Source organism: Hippoglossus stenolepis, chromosome 14, assembly GCF_022539355.2.
Source record: "Hippoglossus stenolepis isolate QCI-W04-F060 chromosome 14, HSTE1.2, whole genome shotgun sequence".
Taxonomy (NCBI): domain Eukaryota; kingdom Metazoa; phylum Chordata; class Actinopteri; order Pleuronectiformes; family Pleuronectidae; genus Hippoglossus; species Hippoglossus stenolepis.
In genome coordinates, this window is record NC_061496.1 from 12,526,619 (window position 1) to 12,551,515 (window position 24,897).

At 40.9% G+C, this 24,897-nt stretch overlaps 1 long non-coding RNA gene across 1 annotated transcript; it reads left to right on the top strand.

Annotated features, from left to right (window-relative positions):
• The first annotated feature begins 1,075 nt into the window (after positions 1 to 1,075).
• On the top strand, positions 1,076 to 24,701 carry LOC118121145. The gene is made up of 3 exons (XR_004698278.2): positions 1,076 to 1,370; positions 1,540 to 1,653; positions 23,815 to 24,701. It is a non-coding gene; the product is annotated as an uncharacterized LOC118121145 (long non-coding RNA).
• Positions 24,702 to 24,897: the final 196 nt, after the last annotated feature.

Genomic DNA, 24,897 nt, shown 5'->3' on the forward strand with positions numbered 1-24,897 from the left:
CAGACAAATTCAATCACCTCTCAACTAACGTCGTACAGGTCATTTCCGACAATGGTTTCAATAAATATAGACTTGAAATGCATGCGTAAAATAAGGGATAAAAAAGGATACTGTAGATTGTTGTTGACAAGTGTAAACTTACCGGAGCGAATTCAGTGATTAAATGAAGAGATGATGAGAAACGATGCCACGTTCAGCATTTAAGCATTTGCGGTGAAGCAGGAAATTCTACCTTTTAAACACGTTTTACCAGAGGCAGGTCATGAGAGAAGAAAGGCTTTCCTACGTTCTTCTGAGTGTGTTTCCTGAATCTGCAAATGCGCAGTGGTGCACCAAAGTGGCCTTTGAATCAACATTTTAGTTATTATTGAAATAAAATCAAGTCGGGGCAGACGGGAAGAGTGAGCTTGCTGCTGTAGATCTCAAAGCTCTACCTCTGTGATTGCTCAGGCCACCACGGAATAAAGATTAGAAGAACATCACTAATCACAGCGGATGTCATTAGCATATCACCAATAACGGGATGCGAAGGGGAAAAGAGGAATTGCCTTATAATGCCGGTTAAAGTAGGAATCAATGCCATGTATGGATGCACACAGCTGCTTGACAAACAGATATATTCATTTCCAAACATGGGTAAAGGAAGTGTCTAATAATGATGTTTTTTTCAATGTTTTTGTCTGAGTCACTCGCTGGAGCACTTGATGTTAATATCACATTCCCCCTCTCTCTTTTGATCAGCTTTTGCAGCTGGGCTGCCCTGCCTCACTTGGATGCATCAACAAAGCTTGAAGTGGCCACTCTAATCTGGTTAAGTATCGCCTGGTTGGGGAGAAATTAGCCGAATTCTTTTAACTTTTCAAACAAACATAATGCCGTCAAACTTTCTGGATGAGAATCAATTACATGAACTGAAAATAGGTTCGGGGTAGGGGGTTTGGGGGGGTTGTATCGTTTCATTTCGGGAAATCGTCTCATACATCCATTCAGTGGCACATGCCTGTAGTGTCACATCGAAGCCATATTTCAGTCCAGTGAAATGAATGAAGCAGGGGGTTATCTGTTGAATGCCAGAAAATGTTTCATAAATCTTTTCCAAAAATGGTTATTGCCTGCCTACATCCATAAGATATTATGAAGAACTAGCAGAGCGCGTACCACAAGGCCCAATGTCGTCTAAATCTAAACACGCTGAACCAAATTGTACATTATCAAAGATATCAGTGCCCTAAGATTGCCTTTTTTTTCTTCACCTAGATCCATGTCTCCCTGGGAAATTGGTGAAAACGTCAAAAAGCACCAACAAAAAGCACAAACAAGCCGAAACACGCATGTTCCAGTTCATACTGTGCATGTGCTGCAGTAAAGAGGTAAAGGTTTGACATCAGGGGTTTAAATAAGAGGCTTTTAACACAATGGTCAACTTGAATGGCACATAGTAGAGCGCATACCTCTGTATAGAGTCCCTTTCAATCAAATCAAGTTGAACCAAGTTTTACACACTCATAGATTTCAAAATGCCTGATTTCTTTCATCAAGATCCATGAATTATTCCCTCGGAAATCAGTGAAAATGTCAAAGAATGGCCCCCGTCACGCGATGTTAAAGAAAAACCTGGATCCGCCCCCTGATCTGGATAGGCACCAAATTTAGGTGGGTTCCTCTCTTACATCCCTCCACCACATTTGTCTGTCCAGTTTGTTTGTTTGTGTAATGCTGCTAACTAACAAACTAATAAACAAACAGTGAATCAAACATAACCTCCTTAGTGGAGGTAATAACAAAAAAATCCTCTTATTTAACATATGTGTTTCTAGGACTCTAGGACTGAATTGTTAACTTCAGTCGCTAAATATAACTGAATGTCACATTATTTCTGTTAAGTTCAAAGACTGATTTCTGTTGAGGTTTTTAAACTGGATAAACAGCAGAACATTTTACAAATCTGAGGTAGAACATTAAAGACAAGAATGTGTTATACCTCGTCACCATGTTTGAACAATGTGTACCCATTATATTTTTTTACATTGCTGTTGATGGAAATTATATTGCATTAATTATTGTTATTGTATTATTACTCAGCTCTGATTATTTCTGTATTTAATTTTTCTGAAATGTCCACCCGTATGAACATGACAATGGATATTTGGTGTAGCTATCCAAAGTGGTGTAGCCTATATGTTCTGGTTCTATACTTAATCATCTTAAAGCTCTGATATAGCCATGCTGGAAGTGAAGGAACCCTCATTAGAATTCAATAAATCACCTTTTTAATGAAGATTCATGTATGTTTGTTTATCTAAAGAAACAAATATCCATCTATGTACCTGTCAGACAATAGTGTGTGTAGATGAATTACCACGGAATCCTTAAAGAAATAGATAGAACGTACGGTTTTCGCTATTTTCAAGAGATAAGATTGTGGAAAAAAACAGAACCGACTTCTTTTATTATCAACTTGCTGAACAGATGGTTTCGAGGAGGGGGGGGGGGGGCGGCGGGAGAATATGATCACAATACAAACATTTTTGTTGTATTGAACATTTTCCCCCATTGGATCTTTGGGGCAGATTGTCTCCATTTTTCAACGTGTCTAGAGCCTTTGTTCGAGAGGGATCTGCTAAATCTGTCTTTCTGCTAATAAACTGCCATTATCCCCCCCAACAAGGCTGCGCTCATTAATAATGCTTCTGTCAGATGCCCATTCTCCTCTGTGAAAATAGAAAATATCATTAATTACAGTTTCTGTCGCCCTCTGACAGCCCGAGCAATTGTTCCAGTCCCTGAGTTGGGTTTCATTGTGTCCGTACCTAGTGACCACCTATTCTTTACTGTCTCAATGGGGATGTCCAGCATGTGAGAGCCACAAAGGCCCTGGGAGATCTCAGCACACATTGCAGGGCTTCTGTCCCAGCAACACATTAGTCATCCAAGGAGCGATTGAGTTTTTGGTGGCAAACTCCGAATGTAGATCTATCTCACTCTCTCACTCTCTCTCTCTCTCTCTCTCTCTGGAGCTGAGATTAGGCAGAGTATCAGTCAAGATTGAGACGCTTTTACTTCTCATTGTGGATTTGTTGCATTTTCTTCTTTTACCTCTCAGAGAAATATGCCTCTCAGAGAATCAGGGGGGATTTTCCCGTTCGATTTGTCAACATGAGGAAAAGAGAGAAAGGAAAAGTAGACTTATGATTGCAGCTGCTGAATGGACAGAAGTGCATTCTTGTACGGATACACACAGATCTTATTGCATGTGGAATGCTTGCGTCTGAAAAATGGCCAATGTGAATAAAAGGAAACAGTTGCAGCCCGAGACTCCCAACATATCCGAGCGCAGTGTTAACCGGGGGAGTTATTTGGATTGTTTATTTTACATTATGTAAACTACAGTCACACACCAACTGTTCCCCAGAGCGTTGCTATGTCACACAAATGTGTGGCTTACACTCCTGCGAGGTGCTTTTATTTGTGCTCCAGCCGAGGAAACACTGTCGCTGCTGTACATTGGTTACAAATCCAGGCCAGAAACGTATGAGTCTATTTAGCGCCATCGCATTCATAAGGCAAGACGTATCAGATTTCATGCTGAGCTCATTTTAATTTGTTTATGTCTGCTTTCTTCTTTTTTTTTGAAAGGCTTCAGGGGTAAAATAAGCACAAACACAACTGTTTCTCTTCCACAAATGGGCATGATCTGCAAAATGAGTTTGGGAAAAGCATGTCAGTGCTTCTCAGGATGTCTTCATGAGATTACTTTGAGCATGTGGGACCGTCACAGGGAAATCACATTCACAGCTTATGCCGCTGATTGATTCAAATCTGCAAAGTATTGAATCGAAATGTCATGATATGCAGCAGAAGTCTAAAAAATGTATGGAATTTACTCTCATTCAAACAGCATCTTTTGTTTCATGGATCAATGTACAGGTTATCGGTCCGAGCTGGACTTTACCAATGGATGAGTCAATAGATAAATAACATTATTAATGATGCACTAATTACAACTCGTGGTTTTCATTGTGTCACCAAAAAGTGATATTAAAATAAACCAAACTCAACAGGAGAAGAGAAGTGAAATGTAAATTTAGAAAAACACTCCTCCACAATCCACCTTTTATTTGGGTTAGAAAGCACATTTCTCTGCTTCTGGCATAAGGTTTTCTTCAGTATGTCTTTGAAATAATCCCAGTTCTTTAATTATATATGTATATATATGCTTATTTAATGTCTTTCAATAAACTGAAGGTCTATTCAAAGCACACGGACAATAACAATGTGCAGATACACAAACATGCAAAGATACTGGTGCAATACATATTGATTTGATTCATTTAATATTCAGTTTTTAGATGTATGGCCCTGAACGTGTGTAGCACATGTCGGTTTTTCCTTTAATGCATTGAATTCATTGATGTGTGAGATATGTTCACCAGAGCTGGAGTTTGACTGGATGTGGTTTTCCAATAGAACGACAGCAGTATGGAGAAATTAAATGATGTGATAAATAAACAACACTGGGCTCAAATCAAAATCAGTCACTCAAAGAAAAAGAGAAAAAAAAATTGCTGCTCTTCAAAGGGTTCTCATGTGGAGATTTAATGTGGTGTTCATTATTCATTTGCAGTCCAGGGAAAGGCCAAAGAATTCATTTCATATTCGGCGGCTGTGATAAACCATATTAATGGATAAGCTGTCGAGATACCGTACTGATATTTAGTTATTGCTGAAATATTCTTTCACGTGTTTTGTCAAACACGGGATTATATGACACAATAAGGCCGACGTTGGTCAAAGTTTCCCATGATGGTTACGCTTTGAAGGATGTGATGCCAGACCCCATACACGGATGTAATTAAACAAGGGCAAGTGATGGTAATAATGTATCATCCAGTGGAGCTGAGGTCCTGGCTTCCAATAAACCAGTGATACCAGAGACAAATGACTTGCAGCGGTCGCTTTTAACTTTGCATGGTGCAGCCACGCACGGGGAGTATCTCCCTAGCAGTGGTGGCCCAGCCAAGACAAATGGACAGTCATAATCCCCCCGCTGGTGGAGAATGTGGTTTATTAGAATACGATACAGTGGATGTGAAATATTTTTCTTGCAGTGCACTTCAGTCTGCAGCTCGTTCCTCACCACACACTGTCATACTTGACATTTTTCACTTTTTTTTTTCGGAGCAGCTTAAGCCATCTTGGAACTACTGCCTTCAAAGCTAGATAAGTTGCCTGGCAAGGAGCAGAGTTTGAAATGTATTATTTCTGCCTGTTCGGTCCCTCACTGGAGAAACTCAAGTGTACAGATATAAGTAGGCCACAGCACTCTGTGTAATTAAGTTGGACAAAATGTGCTGTGTGTTTAACTAAAGAGAAATCTGCATTTCTAAGTGTCCTAAATTTAGAGACTGGTATCAATTGGCGAACACAGTTTTTATGTTGAGTTACTGGTGCTGTGTTCGAGCCGCGCACGCGGGAACTGCTGAGACGGAAAGATTTAGCTCATATTGCATATCATTACATGAATAAAATATGTGTATGATTACATGCAAAAGTTTGTTCAACCATTCTCCAATTTAGTTTTGTTAGGTTAGAGAGGGGGTGGCAGAGAGGGGCGGGTTTTGTCAACACCTTGAGGAGTAATGGGTCTGTGACCTGTGTAAATAATGAATAGAGACATTTTTTTAAAGAGGAAGGTGCGTATAGATCTGAACTTGTCCTCAACGTAGCGTTTCATGCATTTCGTCTATCAAGTATGAATTATTAGGAGAACAAAAATGACTTCCATTCACCTCCTCATTGGGTTTCCTTCCTCTGCTCCCTCAGCCCACAACCTCGACATTTTCATTCATGTTATCCCGACTCTCCGGGCTCCAAAAGACATTTGCTTTTATCTCAGACAGTCTGGTCATTTTCCTGAACACAACAACGACTTGCGGTGCTAAGAAAATCATTTATGGCTTCTTATGTCCGGTCCAGTCCTCCGGGGACCCTGCACAGTGTCGGGGGGAATGTAGATGAGACGACCTCAGCCAACTGCTTGTCGCCTTTTTTTTGGTTTCACCCACCACGACCTTTTTATCCTCGTTCTAAAAGTGACCGTCTGAGGTCCTGGTCGTACGAAGTTCAGAAGACGCTGAGCCCTCATTTCAAACCCATCAGTCTTCAGTAACTCCTGTTGCCCCCGAGCAACACCCCACATTAAAATATATTTGGTTAAATTGAAAGACGTTAATCATTTTGGTTTGTTAATGTGTCATGTTTGTCACCAAATTTCTATTCAAATGAAAGTTCAGAGATTTATGTTGTAATTACTTGAGTGTAATTAGCAGGGAAACAGTTAATCAGCATAAATTAACAAAACCAAATAGTTGGAAACATGTACTTGAGGAATAAATATCCTATCAATTATAATGAAAAACGGGAATTCGGAGAGTTTAAAACTTCTTTTAAAAGCCTTTATTCCACATTTTTCTTGAGCGTGGAAAGTTGGAGCTTAGCAGCGAACCTTTTGTTTTTTAACTTTTTACAGAGAGTCAATCAAGTAACAGTCCTAAGGTAAAATTGTCTTTTAGTTATTTTTTAAGCCTTATTTTTTAAGCTACAAAGCTCCTGTGTCCTAAGCTCTTTGTTTACAGCTGCGTGACATCCCCACATCTGTTAGACCACGTTACAGCCCTGACACTGTGGAGTCCACTAAACCCTAACTGCTTAGATCGTGATTGTGAAATGAACGTCGTCCTATAGATTCACTTTTTTGATGGAGGGAGTTGATGTGAAATGAATGATACTACTGAATGATACTACTTTTACATTGTGGGAGGTTTTGATATGTAGTAAAAACCACTTATGTTGTATTGTGTATTTTGGTACCAGTTTCTTATCACCTTTGTGTCCATAACCTGCAAACTTCAATTCCATGATTTCTATTCTTGTCATGTTTGTACACAATCGTGGACATGGACATGGCAACATATTTCAGTCGATACATTCACTCCACTTAACCTGAGTCATGCGTGTTTGGAAAAAAAAGTGGGACACACAAACACAAACACCTTTTATTCCTGTTGTGTGACAGTGTCTCTGAGTCACTGTGCCTCCTCCACCCAGACTCACTCAACTATATATTATTGTAACAGCTGCTCCATGTGGAGAGACTGATGCTTCACACATGTTCTGTGGAAACACAAATGATGGGATGCATTAATATCCTTCCGCCAAAAAGAGAGAACGTTTACTCAACCATTACCGCTCACTCAGTCATTGTGAAGTAACAATTAGGCCGAGACAAGTAGTGAAATGTTAAATGTGATGAAATCATCTCAAAGGTCTCCTTACTTGATTTTCTCGGAAACTGTCAGTTGGATCTCACAGTATTAATCAGCGGCCGGAGGTGGGTTTCAATGTCTTGTCAGCAAATTCTCGAGAGGAAGTTTTTCCAATTGCATTTTCACTTTTATTTAACTTGTTCTTTCTTTAACACTTATACCCAACTTCTAAGATAAGACTATTTGAAATTCATCTTAAAGTAGGTCTTTGCATTGTTCCTTTGCAGATTGCAGGGTGATCTTATGAAAGGGATTTGGGATAATATTTGTAGCTTATGATTAAATCCTGAATTTGAAATACACAGGAAGAGGTTGGGGCAGAAAGATGCTGGTGTTGAGTCAGTGACAGTCTCGGAGAATTTAAGTTGTAATTTATTGTAAACCAACATCAGCCACATTTCCTCCTCCAAAAACTTTGGAAATAGCGTCAGCCTGTCACAGCTTCCCCTAAAATACTAGTTGATTGAAACTTTTCCACTCACAGTGGATTTTAAAAGGGTTTAAAGTTGATCACACATGACAACCAAGCACAGCATGTCAATTTTAATCACTCTGCCCCCTGTTGGAAAATTCACCATTTTCGACTATTAGAGGTGTAAAATGTTTGCTCTGGAAATTTCACCAAAGCACAAAAATTGTGGCTGAGCATGGGATGAGGTTCCATTCAGCGTTAGATTTCCTCCCAGGTGCTGCAGCGTGGATGAGCCGCCCATAAAAGTACAGTTAACAAGCTCCGTGTGTGGCTGTGCTCAGACAAGGTGCTGTTTGTAGTGGCTCCCGAAGGAGGCTGAGCACTGTGGATTACAAGCGAGGCTAACGTTTAGCTGCCAGCCCAGACAACATGACTCATAAGCTCTAAAGAGCTGCCACATATGTCTGCATCATAAGTCCATTTGTGATATGACAACATGACCTTTGGATTCGGTCCCATCTGTTCTGCCTCGGATGTTTACATGAGTGCAAAGAAGTGCTTTGTGTTCGCACTGACTGCAGTTTCAGAAAGACATGCTGCACAAACAAACCACTTTTGATTATTTTCGTCCTTGGTGTCGGGAGAGAGCCGCGGCGTGCTCTTGCCCAAAGTGTTCATTGTTCCGACATTGTCACCTGAGAGCTTTTGCTGTGATTTTCCTTTTTTTTTTTGGGCCCGGAATAAATGCTGGATCAACTTCAGAGTAGCTGCGTCTGGGAACATTGCAAAAACCATGAAAGTGTGGCGGTGTGAGAAAGAGACTGTGATACTGAGTATAAAACAGCTTTGTTGGAATTATTTTTAAATCAACATTAACAGGTTTTTTCGGGCCTCTTGGGTGCAGGGTTAAAAGCTGTAAACACAATCCTGTCTGATTATCACTTTATAAATTTGATTTGACGAACATGTCAGCAAACTGTTGCCTATTTAGCTCTGTTTTGATTCCCTCTAACCCCTGAGGGAAGAATCTGACTATTTATCCACTACATGCTGTTATATGTTCACTAGCTAATTGCCAATGTTGTTAATGCAGTGTTTGGTAACAGGCAAATAGCGTACAGTGGATTAGTGAGAGCATTTTGGCTCCGAACAGCTGCTTGCTGAGACTGGAAATGAGGTTGATGTGAAGGCTGAAAATGAACCAAAACATTAAAGTTGCAACATGAAGTGAAAACAGTAAATTGCTCAGAATAGAGCTGAGGAGAACAGCAGAGTCGTGCGATGATTATCTCCGGGTTTGTCACTAGATGTGATGTTACACATGGAAATCTGATGGAAATACGGCACAGCTTAGAGCAGCTTTATAAAATCAGATTTGACTGGAGATTCTGTGCCCTTTTTTATTTCCAGATGACCGTTGAAAGTGCAGTTGTTGCTCTCCCCATTCATTAAGATGCAAGTCTGGTAAATATCAACGTTAAATGCTACAAGTCAATGTTATTCAGCTTGTGTGAATGTGTTTATACCAGAAACAAATGGCAATCTACAAAATCAAAGGCACATTTTTAATACAGCTTTAAAAACATGTAAATGAAATTCAGAATTCATTTTCCAACCTCTAATCCTGTATCGTCTAAATTAATCACTTAACTTAGGTTAATGTTAAATATAAGTTTTTAAGGGATCAGTTAATCCAGCCCATCACATAAAACCATTCTTGCCTACTGGGTCGTGGCAGAACAATGTCACTGGTCAGTGTGTGTCCAGTATCAATCAGACACCACGTTTACATATAAAGTCAGTGATTGTTCCTATGGATTTAACAGTGTAGTTGAGAGAGATATGTGCTGTATAGCTGTGTATGCTGCTGCTCTTCAGCACCCTGCACACGTCCTCTTTTGAACCATCCATACAAATCCAAACGATTTGACTTCAATCCCTCTTGTAGTTCTACCTGACCCACATATTCACTTTTACTTAAAGTCTGTGTCGAGGTAATTCGGAGATTTGTTTCTAAAAGTCTTTGCTGAACCTGTGAAAAGACTGTGAACTATGTAGAACTAGATTTAGGACCCAGATCTTTTAACTGTTAGCAGAAGCTAAGCCCTCCACTTTCGATAATAAGTTTATGAAAGCAAGAACTCGTTAGCATCAGTGGGAATAGCTACTCATAGCACGTACTGTTTAGCAATGTCTTCATTCCACAAATTTGCAGAACTCCAAATTCCACAAGACTGATGAAGAGGAGGTGGACTGATTTTGTGAAGAGCTCAGCCCCAACATCTGGCTGCGCAGGGACCATTCTATTGGGCAGTTTTACCCACTTTCATTTGGGATTCACTGATAATCCTCCACCACAGCAGCTATCTCCCCTCCCGTCCTTTATCCTCCCGTCCTGCCAACATCTGGACGTTTCCTATTAATAATTCAAATTTGATTGTGTGGTTGCTATTTTTTTTCTGCGGTGTGAAAAACTCAGAACACGTTTTTATTATTGCTTAACACGGATATTAGAAATTTGTCACATTACTGCAGTTAAAGTCGCTCTATCTGCCGCACCTGTCATATTAGCGTTGCATTTATGCAGACCTGCCTGGGAATGATTTATTTACACTTGATGTTTTTAACATTAATTCTAACATCCTGAATAATCTTCTAATAATCTCCATTCATTCTCCTTTCTTCACGTTTTCTTAAGACAATTCAGCCTGACGAATGGAAATAAATTAATGGGGATACAATAAATTAATAAGATTCACACTTTCATAATTTTCTCTTCTCTCTATTTCCTTTTTATTTACCAAACAATAATAACAATAACAGTAATTTTCTACACTGCGATAATTTCCTCTTCTCGCGGCTCACAGCCGTCCACCGAGCCCCATGTGCTTTTTCAAATAAATTGCCCGAACAATAAAAACAAGAGACACAGGACTATTCAAATTAGAATCATGGTCTCTGTGGGCCAAGTGAAAAATTGCTTTCACCTCCTCTGTGTTGACCAGCAGGCCAGGTCATTACTGGAAATCCACTGTGAAAGTGTTTTTTGGCAAATCAATTCATAGACTGTTGTTATTAACAAATGAGTGGGATGGTAGAATTTGTAGGAAGACAACAAAAAATTTCCAGAAATGAATGATAACTAGGATGAAGCCATAATGCATGAGACTGAAAATGTTTATTCTGTCACTGGATTAGCACTTAGAAAAACGCATAACTCCACCAAGGCCATCTTAAATTCAGTCAAGCCAAACCAAACTGGACCCGGATCCATGGGTTATTCCCGGGAAATTGGTGAAAACATCCAAAAATGCTCAGAATAGTAAAGGATCCGCCCCCTGATCTAAATCCCAAATCGAAATGTAAGGGCTTCTTCCCTCACCCATACTGTGTCCTTCCAACAAGTTTTGTAGTCATCCTTTTTGTAGTTTTTGTGTAATCTTGCTAAATAAAAGACAAACAAGCAAACACAGATAAAAACATAACCTTCTTGGGGTAGGTAAAAACAAAATACCTACGTCACTTCTACTTGCTGCCACTTGTTTACCCACGATACGAGTATCACATACCACAAAGACCAGTAGGCTACACATCATGTTATTTAACTGCACTCAAACTAATCTTCGGCATGTGCAATGGTCTGCATATCTTCATTGTTTTGACATTTGGAATAAAGACTACACAAATTAAAGTCTGGTATGTCACTCATTGGCGACATCAATCAAACGTGTAAAAAGGTTTACATATACACCACCGCTGACATGTGAAACTAGCTGTTGACATTGTTCAGATACATTAGGCCCCTAAATAAACCCTTCCTCGGGAAATCATTTGTAAATGTCATGCTTTTGGCCGAAGAATGTGTTTGCGTTTCTGTGTCAGGCTGTGTTCTGCTGTTAAAACAATCGGGGACCATCATTATTCTTAACTACGCAGTAAGGGAAAGCTATTTGTCTCTGCCATGTGCATATATATTGCCCATAAACCACAACATCTTTATAAACGTAATTTTTCACGGTGCGTGGAGTTGTGTAGTAAATAATCTCACTTACCCCCTAATTTTCTGATTTGTTAGGATCCATTTCAACTTGATATTGCCACATAACCATAAAACCGTACTTATCTTCCTCGTTCTTTTTTAGCGATGATTTGATTTTATGCTCTGAAATACAAACAAATCTGCGACGATAACAGTTAATCAGCCGGCGTCGGCTGACTTCCTCTGGAAACACCTCAGCTACAAGTGAGCCAACACGTCTGCGAGGAGCCCATCCTGCTACACCACCCGTTTGTCAGTCGGAGCCATCGCAGTTTAAGTGTAACGTTTATCTTACCGAGGAAGCCGATGAGTAAATAGGTCTCAGGGGAGCGAATTCCCCAGCCCTGATAATGTGAAGGGAGCTGCAGTGGTTTTCATTCCTCGTTTGGTAGTTTGTGTTTGGCCAGGAAGTGGCCCCCGTCCTGGAGAAATCTGACCTGGGCACGGGGGGTCAGCAGCTTGTCACAGTTATCCTCGAGGTCCTTAGGAGGAAAAGGAGATAGTGTCTCCCGGAGTCGTGACTCTGCTTTTAGTCAATCAGGGGTGTCACAGGAAGGGAAGAGGTTTATCAGCCCATCAGCACCACTGCATGACTGAGAGGACAGTCAGACATTCTTCTCACAGGAGATCAGTGTCCTGGCTCAGCCTCTGTTTAGATGGGTCCTCTGCCACTTCACCGCTGCTGATAGAAACCCATTTGGCAGCCAGACATGACTCGGCTGCCTGGAGGTGGAAGCAATATGCAAATCCCGTCATTGTACAACTTCTTTGCAGTCTTTCGAGGAATGTGTTGCGAGCATTTCATTCCCCACACAGCTTCTCTCTTTGCATTTCTCACCTGGAGCGGTCAGCTTTTTAATAGAGGGCTCAGAAGTCATGGTTGTAGGGGAACCTGAACACCTGTAGTACAAAAGGCTTCAGTGTGTTACCTGAAGGACACTGTGGTAGCTGCTGCCAAGCGCATTCTCTGCCCAGGAAGAGAAAAGTGTTTCAAAGCACAAAGTCACAGTAAAACCTCAAAATACCCCTTTGGCAAAGTCTGTGTTTCTGTTTGTGTTTAACCAACATTATTAACAATTTCAAGTCAAGTCAAGCTACTACTTCTTAAATATAATAAACACACGATGCATTTAACGCTTAAACACCTGTGTTCAGTATCTTCAGGGAAAGAAAAATGGCTTCTCTTGCGCAAGTTTTACGCATTTCACCTATTTCAATACATCTTATAACCTCATATTAGCAAAGAGGCCATATTAATTAGTCTTTTTTACCTATTGGAATTACAGATATTTCACAGACATCTATTTACAAGAAGTACTGTAAACAGTAGCATGCTTAAAATGTATTGATGAAGATATTGATATGGAAAAGACATTTAATGTCAGATTTTTAATTGGTTTTAATAGAGGTTGTTTGTTTTTAGTATTTTATTTTAGTTGTATTTTGCAAAACACTTTGCAACTATGTTTAGTGCTATAGAAATAAGGTTTTATTATTTTTGTATTATGCATTGATTAGAGTTAATCAAACAGTTATTGACCATATTCATGGTAAATGGTCTGTATTTATTTAGCGCTCTTGATGACCCCTCAAAGTGTTTTGGTTTTACATTCACACATTCAGTGCATCTTTGGACGGCCCTATTTTTTTCGATGACAACGACACAGCCGTCAAAACGCCAGCAAACCCTCACGACCGAAAAGCTGGAATCAGAGATTGTTTAGCATTAGTGTCTGATGAACAGTTTAAGTGACCAATGTATTATTAAAAGAATATCGTAGCCTATCAAAATGTTTCCCAATCAATTAAGCTCTAAAAATCAATAAGTAATTTTCCGGATGGTAAAGTTTGGAGAAGGTTCCTCTGTGTGGGAGACTTTTCCATCACATACCAGCTGCCTGCAGTAAAGACACTGAGTGGGATCACCTCTGTCACCACACTGACATTTCCCTCCAGAGATATTTGCCAGTTCATAGATAATGAGCCAACAAGAGATCAATAGTCATTCACTAAAAGTTGTACAGTTTCTGAAAGCTCTCTGTCAGACGAAGTGGGTCACACATGAAGCCTATCGTTCACTCTGGGACGAGGCCATGGGTATGCATGGCACAGCTCTCAGTCATTGTTAATCTATTCCTTCTCAACTCAACTTGAATACAAAAGTGAAACAAGCGAATGTGGTTCCATTTCCGATGATACAAACGTGGCATCTATTCCCATAATGTGACATTTGTGAATGTCTGAATGTTGTGTTTGCCCAAGTCACTTAGTATCGTTCATACTATGGCAGGTCTGCTCGGTGCATGCTGGGAAACGCTTAGCCATATATCGCTGTGCACTGTCAAATCTGACAAGTTGATCTTTCTTTAAAAAAAACAACAAGGAAATCAATTGTCTTAAAAAAGTTATAGATATAATGTTTTGTCTATACACGTATTACTATTGTGTTCATCACTTCCCTAAATGCAACATCGATAATGTCGTAGAACACAACCTAACTTGTGTCTCTAATATTGTCCCAGAGCATGATGGGAGGTTCTGCCCATCCACCCCCAACAAGTCCATTACTCATATTACATGAGCACTAACAGCACACACTGGTCTTACTTTTTACAGTGTGGGAATGATTTTGACTCTTTTTTTAAGCTTCAATTGAATTAGCGTTTCTGTGTGAGAGAGAGAGAGAGAGAGAGAGAGAGAGAGAGAGAGAGAGATTGATTACTTACATTAAGATGGGGCCTGGTGTCACATCCACTAAGAGTTTAAGTCTTTGTGCGTGTTAGCATTTTATATTTTCACAACAGGCTTAAGCAGGATGTGTCATTGATGCAGTATAGAGGTAATAATGTAAATAACGATGGTTCAGAGCCTTGATCCACCAATGTCCATTTGATTTTAATTTCCGCTTAAAATCAACCACTGGCCACTGATCAATAGAGTTTGCTGTTTTCCCTTTGAGGACGCAGTGGAGGCATTTAGAAAATCAGCTCTCCGTTTGTTTAACAATTTGCGGGCAGCTGCTGTTTATACACAGTTGTGTGAGTAAGGCAGCTGTTTGCTACTGTGATTGGTCTGGATCAGTGTAGACTGAGGTTTGGATTGTTACTCGTCCGAGCAACAATGAAGTTTAGGGAGCTGTCTCACAGACAAATGTGCCAGTCTAATGAATCCCAGGATATAATGGGAAATATGGTAAATGAGTGAATTAGGAGGAAAATTGACAAATAGCGTATTCATGAGACTTGGGTTCAGCCGAACTGTTCCGCCCTGCTCATACCTCAGCCACTCAGTGCTGTACTGCATCCTTCCACCTCTCTGTCAGGGAGGTAATTATAACCAGAGTGGTGGGAGAGTCAGCGCTGGAGGGTTTGCATTGAACCTGCCCTCTTCTCCATGTCGATCTTCTGAGGCAGCTAGCAGAGCTTTATAAATCAGCATTGTTCACAATAAAATCTGTGCGTTTTCTGAGCCTCAAGTCTAAAGGTTGTAATCGGCTCAAATAGAAATGAATCTGTGAGATTTTATTTCAGGAGTTTTGGTCTTTCGCTGAGGTGCTTTTTGTAATGTATTCAGCAGATTTTATTAAACCAGTTATTTTCCCTTGAATATTCTGTCGATAAACAAACAGCTGTTGCTCCTTTGGTTAAATTAAATGAATAATTGTCCCAGGAAAGGCCAACCTGACTGAGAACAGCATGTGAGCAAAGTTTCATTAACTGAAAATATGTAGGTGGAATTGCTAATATGTGTTATGTCATTTCCTGGTGGACCGAAGCTAAATTCATTATCAAAATGTCACAAATTATGTGCAGCGTGTTCGCCTCCACTCAGGTGGTTGTGGGTGTCAGTAATATTCCACATAGATTATAGATATATGCATATATCAATATGTTTTTGATAGTAGTGCAGGCAGAATGATAAATACCAATAATACAACCCACACTATGTGCTTCCAGTATTAAGAAATAAAAGAAGTCCTGAGTTGCACTACAATTTTTATTATATTAAGCTGTTTAGTGTAAACATTAGCATTAAAGTACTTTTAATTTTTTATATCAGGTAAACTTCTGCTCGACAAGCTGCTCAGTGACTTAATGCCTTTCAATATTATCTCACATCTATGGTTAGGGACCGTGCAAACGTTATTTGAAAGGAACGGGGGTCAGAAAAAGGGGCAGGGTCATGTATGTTTTTAGCTTTTCTCTGTTGTGAACCATATTTTCTATGAGAGCAGGAAAAGGTGTTTATTCAAAACAAAATGAATCCAGTCCAGTTGTACATATTGCAGTTGCTTTTAATTCCTAAATAGACAGCGTCTGTATTTTAGCATTTTGTTATGTTTGCTTTAAATACATTATTTTTGAGATATTGTGTATTACTATTTTCAATCATTAATTGGATCAAAAAATATAAATAACATTCAACTTAGCACGAAAAAAATATTTTACCATACAGTTACAGGATTTAGTAACATAGTCAGTCGAACAAAACCAAACGGGCTGTATTCATTTAAAGGTTAAATAGTATCAGAGAAAGAATCGGTGATGTCTTAATTAAAACATATTTGAGTAGCAAAATGAAAGAGTGCAGGAAGGAGTGTTTACCTATTTGAAACGTACCTGAGGAAACTATCCATTAATTCTTGTACCAAGGTGCTATAATCTTCTTCTACTCATGTCAAGTTTAGATCTTGTGCCTGAAGATCTTAAACCAATATATGGCTTATTAATAGAATTTATGTGCCATATAGCGTCTTCTCAGGGATGGGCTGCCTAATTATCCAAGCTGAATGATATTGGTTTGCTTTATTAATGTTCCACGGTATTGCCAGGGACAACCAATAAATACGGCACGGGGGATTCCACCAAATGAAATGGGAATATATCAGTCTTTTAATGAAGCACTGTCAATGCTCACCACATATACCCTCATGTAAATATGCACAGGATCCTTCAAAGACATATTACACAAAGGATGGGCGAGTGATCGTAGCTAACTTGCCTTTTACAACCGAGGAGCTGCTTCGAGCCGCGCGGGTCCCTCATCATAAGCAAAACAGCAGCGGCATTGCATACTGATAAGATTCATCGCATCCTTTTTATCACAATGATATTGTTCACTAGGTGGATTTAATGAGCACCTCTGGGCCCTGGTATGACCTAACCATCTTTCTCAGGGTATACAATCCCAGCGGAATTAATGGGGAAAGTTTACATTACGGACACGGGCATTTACAGCAAAGGGTCAGGACATCAAAGTAGCAGCCTTGGGTTTTCTCACCCTTCATTGGAACATAATGGAAAATCAAACATCATTATCAGTACATCGAGCCATAAAAGACAAATGTGTGTGTTACTGCTCACACTCTGTTTTCCTCAGTGTTTTATGTGCTCCCTCAGGAGATGTTCAGGCTTGTTGCAGATCAACCATAAATCCTGAAACTTGGTCTTTTCTTTTTATCGCAAAGGGAGGAAGCTGTCTGGCTGAAAATTGACCATGGCTCAGGGCTGGTAAGAGACCTATATGACAGGCCCCACTGAGGACTGAATGGACAGCAGTGTCTGATGAATGGCCTGCCTCCCTCTTGATCAAAAGCACTCACACAATGTGAGACACAAACAGATGCGAGTGCAGGAGCGTTTGGCGAGTCCAAATATCTCAATATAGGCGCGGTGACACTTTTTTGTTGTTGTATATCACCACAGAAGACAATTGTTTAACTGTGTTCTGGCAGTGGCAAGAAAAAGCATGTGAAGGACTTGGTTTTCGGCATTGACTGGTCATAAAATATCATCAGATCTTTATCTAAGTGTAGACACAAGCAATGCGCTTAAGCAAATGACACACAAACAGTCACAGTCTTTCATGTCTTTGGCGAACACACCCATCCACAGTGCCGCTGCTCAAACTACTCAAACATCCTGTGGCAGCAATTACATCAGAACCGCACAATGTTCAGGAGGAATTTTGAGCCATTCTTCGTTTCTGAACCACTTCAGCTTAGTCCTATTCCTTGGATGTCTGGTGTAAGAGGTCTGGGCTCATTCTGTATTTCATTAATTTTACAGTTTGGGGTCATTATCCCGCTGTATTATCCAACTCACTTTCAGAGACATGAATAAACTTGCAAATTATCTTTCCGTTGATGCAGCCCCCAAATTAGGACGCTCTCTCCCGCCTTTCTTCACCGTTGCAATGACGCACGCTCTTTCCAAAATAATTGACCTTTCATCCGTCCACAAAGCCTTCAGGGACACTTCAACAGCTTCTTCCGTGGTGTCCTCCCATGGAGGCCGTGCTTCATGCAACGATTCCTTTAGGCCCAGTTTTTACTCTGGGGTTCTTATTTTTCACCTAATTGAGCATCATGAGTTGTGCCTGTGGCGTCTGGGCGCACACTTCTAGGGAGAGTAGCCACCGTATTAAATCATTTCTATTTATAGACAGATTGTCTAACTGTGGACTGATTATTTTGTATTATTTTCGCAGCTTCATGAGAAGAAAATTGTTGATCAAGTCTTCTGGGATTTATTTTTTATTAGGTTTGGTTTAAGAACAATTGAGTGAATTGCATTATTACTTGGTGTTTTATCATGATAAAAATCTGACTGTATTTTAAGGAAAAATCTATATAAATGTGGGAAGTTCCAAAAGGTTCACTTCCTTCCCCCTGTATTTAGCAGTCACGTTGACATGATAAGACTGGTGAGGTAATGTGTTTTCCCTATGTATTCAATAAAAACCATAAAAGGACGAAAATAACAATTACTGCATTTGTGGCCACAACTGGAAAAAGCTTATCCCTCTGTGCAATAGACGTTTTTCACTCCTGTTTAGATAATGTTTGCCAACAGTTCCTGTGGCTAGCTGATTTAGGAAACTACTTTGCATTCTCTAAATAAGACTATATTTGTTTACATCCTCAGTTGTTAGGAATGGGCTCATGCGTGACGATTGAAAGGCAGCATTGGTTTTGGTCTGTCATGTTTGTTGACATTAGAAAAAAATATAGAATAACAGCGGCCTTCCCCTTTAAAATGCTAATGACTGGTTTTGGTTATAAATTGGAAACAAATTTCACAAATACTATCTCCTCCCTGAAGTTGCAGGAGCTTTTTGGGTATTTGATGTGAAAATCATATGTTTTTCTGAGTCCCATTTAGCTCTGAATTGCTAAATGTAAATCCTAACAGTCAGAAAAAGGCTTGTGTCGTTGGGAAAAGGTGACCCTAAATGCATCCTTCAGTGGCTGCACATTGATGAGCAGAAGCAGGCGAAATTGTCCTTCAAAGGCCGTTATTATTTGAGCAAGCTATTGCCATGCACGGTGCACAGTGAGCCCGGAGCACGGGTTGCATTTGCTGTACACTCCACTGCAAAATGAGACTAGTCAAGCCCTAATGTAACCAGCAAAAGCTGGATAAAAATCTATACAAACTCAATTATGAATCAATTTGAGTTTGTGTCAGACAGTCTGGTGCCAACAGAGTGGATTTTTTATTAACTTATGGTCTGGGAAGAATGAAACACTTTTCATTTGTGTACTTCAGTATGTTGCTTCATGATTCAGAGGAAGGGTGTTCACACTTTGTCTTGGAGGGACTTATCTCTCTCATGGCGGACGGGTGGAGAGACGCAGCGTTTTGTCTCCTGATTGTGACATTAAAATGCTTTGTTTTCAGTTTTGTAACTTGGCTGTTTAAGATTGTCATGTTATGGAGATGTGAGGAGATAGAGACGCAGTTTAATGGAGCAGAAGGTAGCTCAACAGTTGATTGAGTAATTACAATTAAATCCCTCCCACATTGATTCGTATTACCGCGTCGCTGTAGTACACAAGTTCAGATGGATTTTTTTACCTTGCACCCCACTGTCCTGCTCCGGCGTATCAAACTAGGTCACAGAACAGACTTGAATATTCATGATCCTCTATGACAACTCCCTGCTATTCCATGTCAAGACCTATGTTAATTCTGAGATTTGCACATTTGAGCCTACTTGAAACTCTTTAACTCCACTACCTCCAATTTTGAGCACTGCGAGAGCCAGCTTGACAACTGCAGCCCAGCTGAAAAGAAAATATTGTGCCGCAGAGGACTCCGGCCATCCAGCGTTTGGCAGAGATGGAGCAACTTATTTCTTTGCTTCGCCGGGCATATGGCTGCCATTTTGGAGGGTCACTCAGGCTGCAGCTGTGATAGCTTGAGATGATATTGATTTGAACAAGATAGCCAGGTGGCCAATGTGGTTTCCAGCGGATGCTGTTGTTTTGCACATAGATGGATTGTGCCCCGATTCTCATGTGTCACCGGAGAGATGACAGTTGAGACTTGAATATTCCAAAAGGTGTTTTGTCTGTTCGACCCACCGCTCATCAACATTACAATCCATCTGTCAGTCACTGTCCACCGCGCCATTGTCATCAGCCAGTTGCCGTCCGTATTGCACTGCCGTGTGTGTGCGTACACGTGCCAGGACGGGGCACTCACACATGCACACAAACACACACAAGGTCCCATTGGTTCCATTAAAAATTGCCCTACAGTAGTTTGTCCCCTTTTTGTCCCTAACTCACACACCTGCCAATTGCCAGGAATACCTGGTCTGTCCCATAAGGTCAATAAAGCACTAAAGAATTGCCCAACAGAAATGACAGCACTTCCCCCTGACATTTACTCTCAGTGTCTGATGACCTCTCATTAGTAAGAAACTGGGTCATATAGGATCTGGTACTTATCAGTTCTTGAGTGAGAAACGGAAGCTGTGTATACTTCATCTTGGGAAATAAAACAGCCCTCTTGGTAGTCATTTACTACTTTGCTGCCAAGAGCACCATCATTAATTGGAAATGGTGTGGAAGCCTTGGCATGGACCTTTTCTAACAAGTTGACTGAGAACCGAAGCTTTCGCAGCCAAACTGTGGGGCGCGTTCAGGACAGAAACTGTCGGGAGGGTAGCAAAAGTGACGCGAATGTGCCATCTCAGGCGAAGAACGGAAACAAATTCATTCAAGAGGTGGCTAGAAGAATCCGAATTAAAGCTAGCTCTGCGGAAAAACTATGTCCTGTTGTTGTTTTTACTCTTCTTTTCATTTTCCTCTATTTTTTTCCCCAACCAGTCATTCAGAATTACCACCACCCTGTTGATGTATCTTGAAGATGATTATCCACCGAGATTGGGCTTCTGTAGCTGAACACGCCCAGGGGAGCCTTATCACCCCCGCTGTAATAGACGAGAACAAAAGGAGTGGAGAGGGGAAGGAGAGGAGAGGAGGCAAGAATTCCACTGAGCTACAACAAAGAGCACAGTCAAATCTTCACCCCTCCACCACCCCCAACACGCCCGTCTGCGGCAGCCGCTCAACCTGCTCTCTCCGTGCGAATTGCTCGATCCTCGCCTTACCCTGGGAGAGAGATATTCCGGGGCATATTGATCATGGTCTTCTTACAGCTGTCATTAATTCAGACAACTCTGAGCTTAATGAGAAGTTTTATTTCTGCTGTCAGTTCCTTTGTTACTGAGTTGCATTAGACACGCACACACACACGCACACACACAAACACACCTACTTAGTGTGACATAGATGCTGCCCCCCCCTCCCCCTACCCAATCCAACATTTAAAGATTTATCTCTTAAATGAGAACCTGTGGTAAACAGGCTAATCTGTTTGGCAGCACTCACGGTCATGGCTGAATAAAACATTTGACAATGCTAAGCTCCTGAATCTTCCTATCTCTCGCTGGCAAAAGGCCTCTCTTTGCCTCCCTTTAGGGCTCCTCCATTGTTAATCCCACCGATCGCATTCTTCTGGCTTTTTTTTGCCGTGCTGCAGGGGTGTGGCCGGACTTTTGTCTCGTCTGACAGAGAGTTCATTATGAGATTGGCGAGGAGCTAATGCAATAACGCTCATCGTGTGCCGCTACCGGGGCCAAGTCCAGCCGTTCATGCAGCACTCTGCTCTTCTTCCTCTCCCCTCTCTCTCTCTCTCTCTCTCTCTCTCTCTCTCTCTCTCTCTCTCTCTCTCTCCCTCCCTCTCTCTCTTCCCCTGTCTTGAGGAGGCAGCCTGCCACCTCTCCTGTGGTGACAGGTTTTCTCTGAGGTATTTAACCACTTGTCTAGCAAAACCCCTTTTAATTGAAATTACCCATTGGCTGATAAGCTTCTGGAGCCTTATCAGAGAAGAGATATAGTGGTTAGGGTCTTTCATGCTGCAATGTTTAGCTTGCTCTTCTCCCTATGTTTCTAATTGTCTATCTCTGTAGCTCTCACTTCAGATATGTTTCTTTTATTCCAAATTGAAGATCTTTTCCTGTGTATTTCTAACCAGTGCAGTACCCGTTCTTAACCCCCCTCATTTGAAAGGACTGTCCTCTTGGCCTGTGTTTCTACTCTAGAGCTACTTCAGAATTACTCCATGTCATTAGTGAGTCCTCTTCAAACACTTCTACAATATACATTAACTTTTTTATGGTTTGTGTGCTGGACGTTGTCTGCAGAGCTTTTTAAATGGAGTCTATGGTGTTAAGTTAAGAAAACTTTGCGTTCATCCTACCTGATTCGTTTCCAATGAAGCCGTCGTACCTCCACGGTCGTTTTACAGTCAATGCTTTTCATAAAGGGAACTGAATTTGCTGTATTACTGTTCACTCAATCTTTAACCTTAGAGCTCTGTAAATTCAGCTCAATAGAAAGCATTGCAGCCACAAAACGAACGTGGAGCTTTTCCTCTGAAGACAAATTGCTTAAGAGGAAGTGATTATCTGAATGTTGTCTCCATGACAGAGATCAGCAGCTGCAACACCCATGAATGTCTGTGTCAGTCCGATATGGGGAAATAAAAGTAATGAAATTATCAAAATGATCTGCTAGGATCGCCAATTGCCATCCACTGCTGTAGTTTATCCGAGGGCGTAGAGGATGTTCAACTCGGTCTGGGGGCTTCCTGTTAACCCCTGCTGCCCCCCTCCCACTCACTGCAAGGCGCTGTTTGCCTCTTTATTTAAGTTGAGTTAATATTGAACATTTCACGCATATTCGACACTCCACATCCTTGAGCCAACAAGCCAAGTGTGAAGATCATGAGATCAACGGTTTTTGAGACTTTTTCTTTTCTCTTTTGCCCCCACTCGAACATGTAAAGCGTCCTTGGGTCTCTTGAAAGGCGCTTTATAAATTCAAGCTATAATTATTATTATTAATGTTATTATTAGATGTGCGTTCCCCAGACAGACAGACAGACAGAGATTTGTGGAATGAGTAGATAGATTATCCGTCCGTCACATCGTTTCTTTCTTCTTGCTTCTCCTCCACTGTTTCCCGGTTTGAAAGTTGGCCGCTCAAGCATTGTGCCCTGTCTCTTTGGTGATACAGGTGGTGTACCAGCCACAAAGTGTGCAATACACTACATGATCCAGTGAGCACTTTAGTTTTTATCTGACATACACAGACCTATGAGCCACTATGACACGCCTCTCCTGTTGTGAGCTGTCAGGAGTCAATGGTTAACAAAGCTGAAGCTGCTTCAGCCAGTAGCAGCACACACTGGTATTGTGGGTTTTTAAACCTGATATTTCTGCAGCGGATTCATCAGTCAGCACACAAATGGCCAATTTATCGTTCTGCTGGTTCCGGCACATTATACACTAATGCTTAAGAACCCTAATTAGGTCAGTAACATTCTGTTATTTAAATTCTGTGACAGTCAGACCTTGACAACCATTACAACACTGTGATGCTGCTTTCTGACATGGTACTAAGTCCGGATTTTCCAGAGGGGGCTGTGTGTGAGAACGCAAATGTATGAGTTAGTTGCTCTGGACATTTTCTGGAACTTTTCCTGCCAGCCACCCAGAAAAAATGTCCAGAAATGTCAGAGTGAGAATACAGCAGTAACATTTCTGGAAAGTTCACAGCAAGCGAGTGGGCGTGTTGATGACGCTTCTAAAAAGAAGAAGCTGTCACTGGTGTTGATGTTCAAACACTGTGCTTTTTGCTGTGGAGTTAATGCATCATCTCCTGCCTCCCATGATCTACCCAGGTGTCACCCCCCCCCCTGACTGTTCCGGAAATGTTCCTGTTGAGGTGAACGCATCTGACCAAGACAATCTCCTGCTGCGTTCTCCATATGTTAAAGGCAAATAAACTCTGTCCGAACCCAATGTTGGCGACATTTTCTGGAGATCATCTGAAAACATCTGCGATAACAGAACCAGGGGCAGCAATGAATTTATTCTTTCGTAATGCAAAGGAACATTTAGCGATGACATTATCATGTATGAAACAACTGACTCTGGCACCCTGGAGCATGCACACTCCCTTTGTGTAACACTGAAAGAAAAATGATGTTATCAAGTCAAATACCTCGACAGTGCATCGGCTTTGCCAATGGAAATGCACATTAGCTTAGCTCAATATCGCCTTTTGAATGGGATCCAACTCAGCAGGCTAAATTCAATATGAAAATGCAATCAGCATAAAGGTAAACAACCTCAAATGTATCTATACCTTTCCGGAGATGACATGAATAGATGCACAGTGGGACGTGGCCGTGAGTACACACGGCTCAACAGATTGCTTGCATGTTTAACAAAACACATCACATGCGTGCAGAGATAAAGCCGGGGATTTTTTTTTTGTTTGATATTCAAATACTTCTCCTATGAGTCAGTAAATCAACTTCAACCCCTGCCCTGTTGAATATAATTTGAAGGCTATGCCCCCGACGAATAGAATCTGATGAGCGCTTACCTTTGCCGAAACTCCCATCACTCTTCAGGCCATGACACAAATGAGTGGTCATTTATAATGAAGAGGCTGTTTTTATCAGAACAAAAAACAATCAATGTGACACCGTTGTTACAACTGAATTATTCATCAGCTGTTATTAGGAACTTTCATTTACATGTACTAATTGGACTGACTGCTGCGCACATGCCTGTATGCTTATAGTTATGCTTAAGCTGTCAAGTGCATATAATGGATAATAGATGTTTTATACGCATAGGTGCTTGACTGTTTGATTGTTGAAATGATGTGTCAAAGTGGCTGATGTTTCACAATAAAGCAGCAAATGGTTAATATGATCCACAAATGAGTCAGTGTTTTCCTCCACTTTCAGATG